The 13,537-nt window shown below is 37.3% G+C and overlaps 1 long non-coding RNA gene across 1 annotated transcript; it reads right to left on the bottom strand.

The window, feature by feature from the left end:
• Window positions 1-3,452: 3,452 nt before the first annotated feature.
• Window positions 3,453-11,008, bottom strand: LOC136244476 (uncharacterized). Its single transcript, XR_010695317.1, has 3 exons — window positions 10,789-11,008; window positions 4,999-5,095; window positions 3,453-3,693 (listed from the first exon to the last, which is right to left on the bottom strand). It is a non-coding gene; the product is annotated as an uncharacterized lncRNA (long non-coding RNA).
• Window positions 11,009-13,537: the final 2,529 nt, after the last annotated feature.

The raw sequence follows: 13,537 nt of genomic DNA, 5'->3' as shown, positions 1-13,537 counted from the left end.
ATAGATAACCTTTGGAGATTATGGAATTTGACAGTTGGAACAGCAAGAATCTCGATTTGTACAGTAACAATATGGTTAATAAATTGCAAGCGTTTAATAAATCAGTCGTACCTCGTGACTGAAACAGGCTAGGAAGATGAGACTTGACTTAATTCATTCATCATGAACTGTCAAATCCATTAAGTATATGCCCCTAAATCCAACTGCGTGAACAAAATATGATAGCCATTTCAACAAAAAGTACGTCACACTTAAAATTTCTACCACACCATGAATAAGTGCCTATAACTCATGCAGCATTCACTGTACAAACACAAAATAAAGATTTTCTTACTCTTTATGAACAGGCTATATCAATGGTGTACAGATTTTGTTGATTTATTGAAGAAATAAAAAAAGTGTGCATACATTAATGTGGCACGCATTTTTTGATACAGTTTTATAGTAAATTGAAATTATTTTTGCAAAACAACAGGTTTTTACTCAGCAGGTCACATTTTACAACTACCCTTTACATTTTCCACACCTAAAACACCGATTGACCAACTTATGCTCTGGTCAATCCAGGAACTGACAAGGAAATGGCTATATTATACATCCTAGTGATGCACTGATAAGAGATTTTGCTGATTATCTGATTAGCCGATATTGAAAATCATATAATGGTTGATACTGATAACCGATCCGATGTTTATGTTTACCAAAATTTCACACATATTTTGCCACTTTTAAACTTCATTTTTGTCTTATTTTTATGAAAACAATACCATCAGAGTCAGTAAAATTAATCGGCTAAATCTACTAATAATTACCGATACCGATATTGCTGAAATGTGGCCGATAAACCGATTTCTGATTATTTACTGATTAATCGGTGCATCACTAATACATCCCAAATGAATATGTAAGCAGCAAGGGAGAAAATTCAATTATTGTACACTCAGATTTTTATAATATTGGCATGGGGTATATAGATCAGGCCGGTGTTGATTTAATTTTGTCGTCTAACACTATTTATTACATGCAGTTATTGACTGCTCTATTAGAGTATTTGTCTTGATTGTTACAAATTTATTTCATAGTAACCATGTTGATTGTCCTAAACATATAAATATTATGCATAGGTTCTCTGAACATTGTCTGTTTGCACCTTGCACCACATACAGCTATATATTATAACACATTCTAAATTGAAAGTGAAGGGCGGAAAAGGAGGGTTGATCTAGTACACATGGTAATTCTTGTATTGTTCAATTGTAAGCTAATGTCACAGTGTTTGTTCTGCTACATAGGCAGCGGAAGGGGGTGCTCCAGCACCCCCAACTCAAAGCTGTATTGTGCAATAGTCACATGAACTTCCAGAAACTTGTCAATCACGATCGAAATACTCTAATAGAGCAGTCACCCTAATACAGTGGAACCTGTCTATAACGGTCACCTTGGGACCAGATACATCTGGCCTTTATAAACAGGTGGCTGTTATAGAGAAAACCTGCATAAGGTGGTCAGCAGCATTTTAGTGACTATGACGTTATAAATGAGTAATTATTAGTAAGAGGCTCGCGCCAACCGCAATACAGTCTTTATACAGAAAGGGCAAGGTGAGTTTGTTATGAATGTTGGTTATAGCTATTGAATACGTTTAAGCAATGAAGCCTGGTAGTTTGTATAGCATTCATTGAAAGGCAAGAAGTGTGATAATTGTGCATTAATTGAAACGTTGACCGCTTAATTCAGGTGACCGTAACACAGGTTCCACTGTACAACAATCAAGCATTTATTAAAAAGTACTAGTATTTGATTGACAGCTAAAACCACCGAAAATACCTCCAGATTCAATCTCTTGACACCTAATTTCAAAAATTTCCTGGGGGGGGGCAGGCCCCTAGACCCCCCTAGAATTACTACTACCACCATAAATTTTGGGCACCCCCAACTGTAGCACCCTTCTGCCTCCTATGTGCTATACTTCCGGTTTATCACAAAAGATTCTAACAAAGCATAAAATTATCTGCCTAAATACTAAGCATTCACCATAATATTATGCCAATTAATTTACTATTTACAAACCCAAAAACAATTGTTAAATTAAAAACATACCTAATAGAATAACCATATCATACAGTGTGATAGTATTGGACAATGAATGTGTGGGCATGGCCCACAATATAATATCACCCAAAAACCTGCCTCAATTTTTCCTGACAATAGCATGACAGCATTGGTTGGGTAAAATCAAGCCCAAAATGCCTTGAGATCAACCAAAAACGTTTTGGTCAAGTTGCTACAGAATGTTTAAATATAGTTTTCTACTGCATGTCTGATGCGTTCAATCAAGTACAACAGAAAATTGGGTACAGCTACAGCCATACTTTCACAAAAATGTTTCAATTTCACTTAAGAAACCTTTGGTATATTGTAAACATACAATGCGTGCACTATTGTGTTGCCTTTTATCTTACTGTACCAGTGAAGGTTCTTCATTGATGTAGCGCTTTCATCCTCAGCGGGCTTATATTGCATAATGTTGTATACATGTTACACAACATCATGTAATATAGTACTGCATAACATTTACACGTGTTGTATATGTTGCAGTGCTGAGTGAGCTGCCCAATATCATCAGAGACAAGTGTTTGGTTTTAGCAAAGTTAACCTATTATTTTATGTTTCTGAACATTTGTTGTGACTCAGGGGCAGTGGAGCAGACCAAAGAGTGAAGGGGCCAGGCCAGCTGTAAGTCGAAAACCAAAAAAAAACAAACAAAAAGATCACAGTCTGCTGACAATAGCTGCTCTCCATTAATTATATCTCCTTATTTATAACTACACATACGTAGCTAAGTAGTTTGCTACACTACTTCTCTGAATACTGTGACTACATTAGAGTATCCAGATTCTGACTGTTCTATTAGAGTATCTCGATCTTCTTGTAAACAGTGTGCCATAAAAGTGGGGGACGATGGCCCCCATCTCCACCGCCTACGCTGTGACTCACAACACTGGATCCAGACTTCTAAAAGGGAAGTTCTAATGATAGACTAGATCTCCATCAATCTTTCACTGTAAATCTTACCATTAGGCCCTTAGAAATACACTGAAGCCTAATAATAAATACGGTAATTATTTTAAGAGGAGCCTATAACAGAAGGAGCCATTTTAAGTGATATTTGAAGTATTATTGCTGTAAACGAAGGTAAAGATGTTTCTGTGATACAAAGCCCTGTAATAAGTGTTTCTTTGACTGATAAGCTGATTACAGTTTTATTGAAGAAAAATTTGTCAGCAGTTCTCAGACAGGCATCTGCCAAAGGGGGTTCCATAGAGCTCTTTGAGCCACTCCCTGGGATCCATTCTTGCACTAATTCTTTCTCTTTAGTTGTGATAATGTATACATACCTTTATGGACTCTTGTTTCATTTTGTACAGTCTCTTAATCTATTTAAGGCTCACTAATAAATTTTTAATATGTTTTGTTATAGTTGTGACGTACAGATACATTTAGTTACTAATATGAACATATATTGTAAGTAAATAGATCATAAATACATGTAGAAACACTTAATGGAGTAATTTTGGAATCACCTTAAAATTTCTAAGTGTATGCATTGTACATGTGTCAAATGTCCTGGAAATGGGGAAATGGGTCCAGCATAATCCAGTCAATTGTCATGGTTATGGTGAGACGGTAGCCCTGCATTAATGAGACATAAGTAGTAGTGAGTGCTTGTTCACATAACAGATGTATAATTAATCTACAACCAATACCACATGCTACTGTACATAGGCATGTAAAATAAAACTCTGAAAGATGCTGTCTAATTTAACACAGAAAAGTAATGCCCTTAAAGGGAAATAAGTTATGGCAATAATTTAAAATTGTGACCTATATACAAAAGGACAGAAATTTAAATGGTCTATACCAGTAAATGGCACCAGAAGGGACTGAATAAACTACACATTGCAAATATAGCCACCCACAGACAATAGATGCCATTGCATAGCTTTTAGTATTGTGGTTTTCTGATGCCAGCTAAACTCCCTTGCCTGTGTACGTATACATATGTATCATTTCCACTGGTACACACACACTGCTCTGAGTGCTTCCTATGGCACTGTTTATACTTGCCCAATGGGTAGGTTGCAACGTTGGTGTATGTACTTGGTTGTATGTGATGCGGTCCTAGTAAGAATAATAATAATAATATGAACAAAACGGCAAATTTCAGTTTAGTCCCAAATACACATACTGTTTCCTTTTTACTTGATACTTACTAGTGGACCAATACTAATTGCAATTAACCACCAGAGGGTGGTTTTGAGTTGGAGGATGCTTTCCAAGGTGGTTTTTAGGTGTGCGTTCTATTAGAGTTTCTGCAAAAAACATGGGCGATCCCTATTATGAACCCACTATTGTGGTTCATGATATTGATTGGCGAGAAAATACACGGACCCCATTATTTACTCTTGCTAAAAGTAAAGGCGTCTATACAAATAAATACAGCACACAGTTATGTATGCCTCCTACCTAGTTGACTGGGTCACCTGCACACTACTCAGGTGCTATGATTTAGCATCTGCAAATTCTATTGGAGGTCAGGACTGGCACCCTACAAGAGGCTGTACTAAATATGACTGCTGAGTGAAGATGTGGCACCCAAAATCTCACCTGAATATCACTCGTAGCATGAGACATGGGCAATTGGGATCAGCAATATCCCTATAAATATAGCTGGTGGGCAAGTGGTTCAAGTGCGTGTGCGTGTGTGGGTATGGTATGTAGAAGAATGAAAACATACTACAGTGTCAGAAAGAATCATTTTACAAATGATATAATTGGAATTGCTATTACACAAGGAGCCTACGAGGAGGCTAAATGTACTGCAACCCAAAGAAGCTACAATCAGATCACGGGATGCTAAGGTTTAAAAGATACCACATTTATGTACATTTACAGTTACCATTTCAGACATGTGTACCCAAATAAGTGATTCCTTACCAAAGTGATGTTCCTCTGTGATCTGTAGAGCCCACTACAGGTCCTCACAATCCCATGTGATCCAACTCTGCATGTTATCTTCAGCTAACATCTGAGCCTGTATAAGAAATACGTGTTAACATGTTAGCACTGCTTTAGTAGGGGTCTAGGGGGTGTGACAAGAAATTCCTATTAGGCAGGTCACTTCGTACACAAATGACACATTTAGGGATGCTGATTTAGAACGGTGACCCTACTACACATGTAAGGTACCACAATGAGTGTTTCATTGTATGCATTACATAGTATTTACCACTATCCAACACATTACATGGCTTTACTTGTATTGCTAAAGATAAGTGCTAAATTATCTCACTTTGTTTGATTGAGTAAATTGTTCTTGATACGAACACTAGGAAGCCCACACATAAAAAGCAAAGCCTAGAGTTGCTACACACAAGATCATTCCTTGACACTAGTTGATACCTTGAAAGCATAAATTATATTTAATCCCCTGAGATAGCCAATGCTGGCAAATACTCCTAGGACAGCGATAGTGTCTCATAGGGCAGAAGTCTAACAGGTGAGGGTGCAGGTACTAAAAGGCTTGTGAGACATGAACATTTGGTTCTCAGTTACAGAGCCTGAAATTATGATCAGACATCTGCCATTTTCTGACAAAGTCTGGCTAACGCCTGAACACTTTTAGGAAATTTTTGTACAGTACTATTGAGTATGTCCAACCAAATAGTAGGACTTGTCAGATCATTTCCAAAACACAACTTCGGGCCCTGCATTTACATGGGTGGGCTGCTTTTCCAATGTCCAAAATTAAACATAGACATTTTTGCTTGAGCAACCACAACAGCATCAACTGGACATCACTGACACATGAGAATATGTCACGGTATACTTCCACCCATGTAAGCAAACTATTTTATTGTACAAACAGCCAGAGAGAGCACTCTATAAAACCTGTAGTAAAGTTACAGACACCATGAAGTGACAACAAACCAGACACGGGGTCAAGTACATTTAAGAGTACTTAAGTAAAGTACTTTTGAATTTTCCAAGTACAAGTACTCCAGCGGCAATCAAGAGAGTACTTAAGTACAAGTACATGCTGGAAGTACTTAAGCAAAGTACAAATACATTAAAGTTTTGCTATAGCAATATATATACTGTATTCAGTGTATTGTAGTATGTAAGTGTGCCTAGGGGGTTGGTACTTTCAGATTTTTGTCAAACATTCTCTCTCTTAAACTTGTAAAATGCACTGACTTAATCAGCAGCATTGCTTTTGTTTGCCAGAATGCTATGACATCATTAATCATGACTACAAGATAGGGTACAAACTATGTACAATGTTAGCAGTATTTACACCCCTGTACAAGTACTTAGAAGTATTTTAAGTACTCAAGTCTCAAGTACATACAAGTACTTAGTAAAGTACTCGAGTATAAGTACAAGTACATTGGGGAAACTAAGAAAGTATTTAAGTAAAGTACAAGTACTTTAAAATCTGTACTTGAGTATAAGTACTCGTGTACTTGGCCCCATGTCTGCTGAACAAACTACATATGTTTGAGGGGGTGTTTGGTGCCCCTGAGTAACCGTACAGTACATCCACAGCACATGATCCTCAGGTAGACTGTACTGGAGCAGTGTGAGTGAACTTTGTTGCTCAGACAAACACATCAACACCAACAACTGGACATCACTGACACGTATGAAAATATGTCACACCACATTGCCAATCTCTGGTATAAATGATTGAATACTAACAATGATACAATTTGGCCGGGGGTCAAGGGTATTGTGTAGTACTGTAGCATGGTGAACAGAGCCTATCAAAACTCATAAATTTATGATTGGGGGAATAAGGTACTGTATAATCCAGCTGTAAATTGCATCATGTAACAATTTAGAAATGACGCTTGGCCTTTGCCAAACTGGAAATCCCTTGTTTGTCTGTCTCTTTTCTTGGACAAAAGATTACAGCACATATTGGAGTAACACCTCTGTGACAAGTAAATGATAGTCTGATCCCTTGTAGAGTGCCACACTCAGTGATGGGAGAGTTTACATCAATTTAAATGCTCCTCTTACTACAAATCTAGCCCACGTTGTAAGAAAAAGCTGGTAAGCTAATCTCATTACAGGTAGTATAGTGATCCAGCCACACAAGATCTACACCATACACTACACAAATGATGCATTTTATTTAGAAAAAGTAGTCTAGTATATATATTATATATATATATATATACTAGCACTGGTACCTGCCCTACGGTGCAGGACTGCTTACAATGTCATGCACTTTACACGAAGTTTAATCATGTAGCTATACCTAGTGACAAAAATTCCTACATAGCATTGGAAACCAAAGTACAAAACATCACTTGTCTATACTTTAACTTAGTTTAACGTAATTATGCTTCAAGGCACACATTCAGAAATAACGTTGCACCAATAATTCTCAGAATCAAACTGTAGTATATAATCTATTGTGTATACCTATAGTGTTTACCAATACAGGCACAAATGGCACTAGTAGTACCTGTCCTATTATGCACGCTTATACTGACTACAGAAGACATGAATTTGTACATACCGTTGTAGTACCTGCTTTACAGTGCAGCACTTGCTATACCGTGTGTGTTATGTGCTAAATGTGCAGAGCCATCTCCACATTAACTAAGCAATGGAAACCAAGCATTAAACATTAGTGCCTTCATGTAACTATGTAGCATGTATGGTGTTGTCACTTTTAAAGAATGTGAGCTCGGTGTAGCTACCTCTATAAACTAAGCCTTATATTATCCCATCATGTTTACCACAAAGGTATAAACAATAAATTTAATACAATGTTAGTGGTAAGCGTCATACAGGCCATACAGGTAATGATACCATTTCAGATTCTACATGACATTTGACTTACTGACTAAAAAAGAAATGAATTTGTACATAATGCATGTAGCATCAGTGTACACTGTCCTACAACACTGGTATGGTGCAGCAGTTTCACATGTTATGCATTCAAGTAAGGTGATAGGTTGTGACTGATACCTGTGCATTCCTTACTTTTAATGGCCAGCATTGAAGGTATGACAGCAACATGTGCTGCATCCTTTGCATTACCTAACCTAACAAACTGGATATTGAGACTGCAATTACTTAACTTAGCTAACAATAAAGTAAAACAAAAAATGGGCCAAAGCACTGAAACAATTAATGCTAGCCTATATAATGTACTAAATATCTTGTCATCACCTCAACACCTTCCTCAGTAAAGTAAAAAAGCTGCATTGATTGCAAGGACAAAAACACTTTTTAAAAAAGAGATGGTAAGCAGGTGTCCAGTGAGAGAATAATGGTATGGCATGGCATATATGTGCAGTACATGTATCAAAAAAAAGGTGTAACCAAAAAGGTTGCCGAAACAGAATTCAAAGTTGTAACAAAAAAGGTTGTTGAAGCAAAAAAAAGTTGTAACCAAAAAGGTCAGGTAAAAAGAAAAAAGAAGAGACCGTGTTACCACCGGGATTCAATCTAGGGACTGAACTAGGGCTGAGCGATAGTGAAATTTTGACCATCCGAACGATATCAAGACACTGTTCACGATAGACGATAGTAAAATGATAGTGATAATTCACCTATTTCCTACTAGTTGCCTTCAAAGAGAGTTGTAAGGAGGGATGTACCCATGCATGTATTTTGCATAAGATATTAAACAGCCTTTTACACTGATTCTTGTTCCAAAAAGTTACTATTTAAAAGTATTTTGCAGATATTTCTCCGTATTTTACTTGTTAATTACTGTCCGATAGTAAATTTTCAAGCAATATAGGCGATACCGCTAGTGATACTATCCCGATATTCCAATATGCACATACTATCCCCCAGCCCTAGACTGAACACTCGCAAATCAAACGCTCTACCGATTTGACCAAATGTGATCTGTGGCTTTCTTGAGCCTATAAGTTGTTTATAAAGGCATGCTTAAGTTGAATGGAATATGTGTTTACTTGCGGTTTGCATGCGGTTTACAGAAAGAATTCGAGAGAATTTTTGTCTGCACCCTTGCACTAATCATGCTGTAAATGATGAACGATGGCGGTTAGAAGCTTCATTTAAAAGCGAGGTAATTGTTAGATGATGAACGCTTAGTTTGGCACAAAAAACGCTTCGATACGTACATCGGCTGGCGAGAAAATCGTTGGACACCATCGGAATTGTAGATGGACAGACGGCTTTTCAGCTTTATATATATAGATTAAAACAATAATCTCAACTTGTTTACTTTTGCTACTTACTTTCAATCCGTTCACCTGTGTGTGCTGATCACTTCAGCTCCTAGCGAATCGAGCCAGGTGGCCAGGGCCTACACAGTCACGTGCGATAGTAATCCACGAAAATTTTAAATATTTACTGCTGATGGGAAGAACTCGCTCGACGTGGCAACAAACCAGGTCAGCAGTTAAACGTTTCATTGTGCACCCATTGTTCATTCTATCCAGTTAGGGTCGATTCACTCCTCTGGCAAAATCAATCAAACAGCCGGAATTTCAACAATTGGAATTCACCAATTCCAATGTACAAAAACCAAAACGGAAAAGAATAAGCACTTGGCACAATGCACGCACCAAGTGCTCCGTTTTGATTATTATACATTGGAATGGCCCGAAAGTACACGGACCTCCCAGCCTACAACTACAGGTGACATGAGTGAGACACGCATTTCTTGGTGTAGTTCAACCTCAAAAACATATCTTGTTGTAACATCTTGGTCTCTCCATACTCTATCGCTCTTTGCTCTTGTGGCGGATCTGAGGGGGTTTCAGGTTCAGGAAGTTTTCAATAACTGTGATCCCACTTAGCCACAATCTATGGCTATGCACTTAGCTATAGTCCAGCTGGGGTTGTTAACTCAGTCTTATAGCTCAGTGGCCAATAGCTACATAGATCTATAGTGAATCATAAAATAATCACTCCAAAACATTGTTTCACAGTTGATCCAGGCCTTTGCAGAAAGCTTTGAAGCAAAACAGCACTAAAACGATAATCAGTTTTAGAGGTGCTTAACACGCTTCAATGCCGTAATGCCATTTTTAGTGATTTCAAAGGCAAAAGAAAGTATGAACTTTGGCCAGTACAAAGGTCCCAATGTGATATACCATGTATAACTGTTGGTGATTTTATAACTCACAGGAATCGTAGGGGTGCGCGCAAATTTTCAGAGAGTGTTTCTGCTGAAACCACTGCAACCCCCCTATATCCGCCGCTGTCATTAAAAAGAAGCAACCCGTTACAATTCCCAGGTGTAATATCTGTCATATATTACTAGTTACTTTTTGTAATGTAATGCGTTATATTACTTGTTGCTGCAAAAGTAATAATATTACATAACGCATTACATTTGTAACACATTACCCCCCAACTCTGGTTGTGCCCAGGTAAGTATTATGGTTTGAAAAGCTGACAATGCATGCAAATATGCCTGAGAGGAGGGCAGGAAAACAATTTATTGGAGTGGCCTTAACAGCAACTGCACAATATTCATTGTAAGCACGTATGCAAATACACACACACACAGAGTAGGCAAATAAGCCAGTTGCCGTGTAGGTCATGCCTGCCTAGCTCCCACCTGTGCACTGCTTAGGTAGTACAACAGAAGTTGTAGGTAGCGAGGATGTAGTAAAAATGTCCACTGATTTCCTACACAGACCCAGGAGGCGTTATTTGGGAATATGAATGGCTACACATCTTATATTAAACTAACTTAGGTTACTACTGTGACTATTAACTTACCTAGGCTTGAGAAAGGCCAACAGAAACCTCAAGTAACACGATCACAGCGGCTTGTTTGTTTGCTATTGGCGGGCCGCCATCTCCGTATTCTCCACGCAAAAATATAACCTGCCAAACAAATCAACTCACTGCAGTGATAGTTGGCGTTGTAATCATAATTTAAACTTTGTACCAACACAGTTTAACATTTAAATTCTAGATAATAAAAATACTACAATTGGAATTCGTGAATTCCAATTGCCTTAATCCTAAAAATCAAAACTTATAGATAATAGGTGCTTCGCGCGCGCAGCGCGCGAAGCGCCTATTACCTATAAGTTTTGATTATAAGGGTTACGGTTGGCGAGAAAATACACGGACCGGGGTTCATTATGGTATGTCTGCTTAATTAAATCCTTAGAAATGCTAAACGTGTTAATTCATATGGCTTTCGGCGACATTCGTGGTCATGTGTGGTAAATACCTATCGCCGAAGATTTTCTTAACGTGATTCATACCACCAATGAATTTATTACCACTTATGGTGCATTTTATAGTCTTCTAATGGATCGTGGTATAGTAAGCTACTGTAACATGATCGTTTACCTTCAATTAACTGAAATCCACAAAATTACTATAATAAAACTCTCTAATAGAGCGTTCAAGTTTGACCGAATTTCTGCTAATGTAAATGAAGGAGGCCAGTGTGATGTTTTAACTCTTGACTTTAGCAAAGCTTTTGATAAAGTCCCACATGCCCGGCTGTATCAGAAACTCTCCCTTTATGGAATTCGTGGGCCAATATTAACTTGGCTCCAAGCTTTTCTAACCAGATCCCAGCGTGTCATTGTAGTTAACATGAAAAATCTTGCAACTCATGTACTTTCAGGTGTGCCACAAGGAACAGTGTTAGCCCCCCCTTTTAATTCTGTATATCAATGATCTCCAGTGCTCTGTACAGTTCGTACAAGACTTATAGTCTGTTTTGCACTAAAAGAAATATTATGATCACTTAATTAGTCTGTGACATGTTGACGCATTTTAGTACCTGTAAATCAGGTATTCCATAGCGACAAGCACACGCATCTTGCTATTCTACACCCTCTCATTTAAATTAGAACTACTCCATCATTTTTAATCCAATAGACATGAAATTTTCACACAAGCTACTTTAGTAATTTTGCCAAAGAAGAGCGTTTGCCATTTTGAAATAGCAAGTTCAGATGATGAATAACGTGGAAGTAAAGAAAAGGATTTCTGGGAGTGTCAACCCAAAAGACTAATATGTGACCCTATTTTGGAAAATCATACATTTGGGCACATGCAAAATTTGTGGGAATGCTCAATTGAAAATTTCATCAATTTTTTAATAAACTTTTTTTGCATATTCTGATAAAGCAACTTATTAAGCCTTCTTGCTGTGAAAAAATTTTCACATCCATAGCTTCTTTATTCTAGGAGATATACTCAATTATATCAGACCATGCAGTAGTTTCACAATGCGTGGGACAGCAATTAACTACAAATGGGTTGATTTGTTCATTCCCAAAACCAAACATTTTCTTGTCTTTAGCCTAGGGACAATAATACAAGTGATTTAATTGAGGAAAAGCACAAAGAACACATGATTAAACTCTCAAGGATCTCTTTTCATCCATTTTAGATTGTGAGAAAGGAGATCTTTGTCAACAAAGTGATTTGATTTGTCATCAATTTGTCACCTGATCACTATACACTTCTATTATATAAACTGATAGTGAAAAGTTAATTTGTTATGTATTAGATAGTAAATTAGCCATATCTTTGGAATGCTTCAATGTATCAACACAAAATTTTCACACAAGGTAGATAACCACTCAGTGCTTCATTGTAGCTATAAAAAAGAAAATTGGACTATGTGCCCAAATGTATGGTTTTCCAAAATAGGGTCACATAATTATGTGATGATTGAGAAGCTAAAAGACAAAAATAAAAATGCACAGCTGTTTAGCATAGTATATCATAAAAGTATCAAGGCTCTTGTGTGTAAACTGTGGGACTAGTTCTAGTATAAAGGGAAAACTGTAGCTCAGCAAAATTCAAGTTTAGCAGTTGGGGTTTGGACTAAACTGTGTACTAGTGTTATCCAGTAAAAAAGTACAGAACATTTGTTAAAACCATTTGCAAGTTATAGAACAAATTAAATTTTATGGGAAGCCATATAAGTGAACTGTACTGAGCACCCTTAAATGGTAATTGCCTTTCGACCCTTCAAAATGCAAATTTTTACATATTACAAATAAAAAGAGCCCAATAACTCATACTTACTTTATCGCAAAAATCCCCTTATCAAGGAAGTTACAACCACCAAATACCTTGGAGTATTAATTGACAGTAAGCTTACATGGAACAACCATATACAGTCTGTTGCTCATAAAGCTGCCCAAGTAAATGGTTTCCTGCATCGTAATCTAAGACAATGTCCCTCAAATATTAAAGCGATATGTTTCAAGTCAATGGTTCATCCAATCCTTGAACTATATGCTTCCTCCGTATAGGCCCCCCACACTAATGTTAACATTCAGAGACTAGAAGCTGTACAAAGACGTGCAGCCAGATTCTGCTTCAACAAATTTTCTCCATACTCCAGTGTGACCAACATGTTAGAGTTTTTAAGATCTACAGAGCCTCCAAACCAGAAGGAACATAGCCAAACTCATTATTATGTATAAAATAATCAATAGAAATTTACACATCCCTCCAACTCACTGATCCCCAATCAACGCGATTC

The sequence above is a fragment of the Dysidea avara genome, chromosome 14 (assembly GCF_963678975.1).
Source record: "Dysidea avara chromosome 14, odDysAvar1.4, whole genome shotgun sequence".
Lineage (NCBI taxonomy): Eukaryota > Metazoa > Porifera > Demospongiae > Dictyoceratida > Dysideidae > Dysidea > Dysidea avara.
The sequence above is the reverse complement of the archived record's forward strand: the minus strand, read 5'-3'. Positions and strand labels throughout refer to the sequence as shown.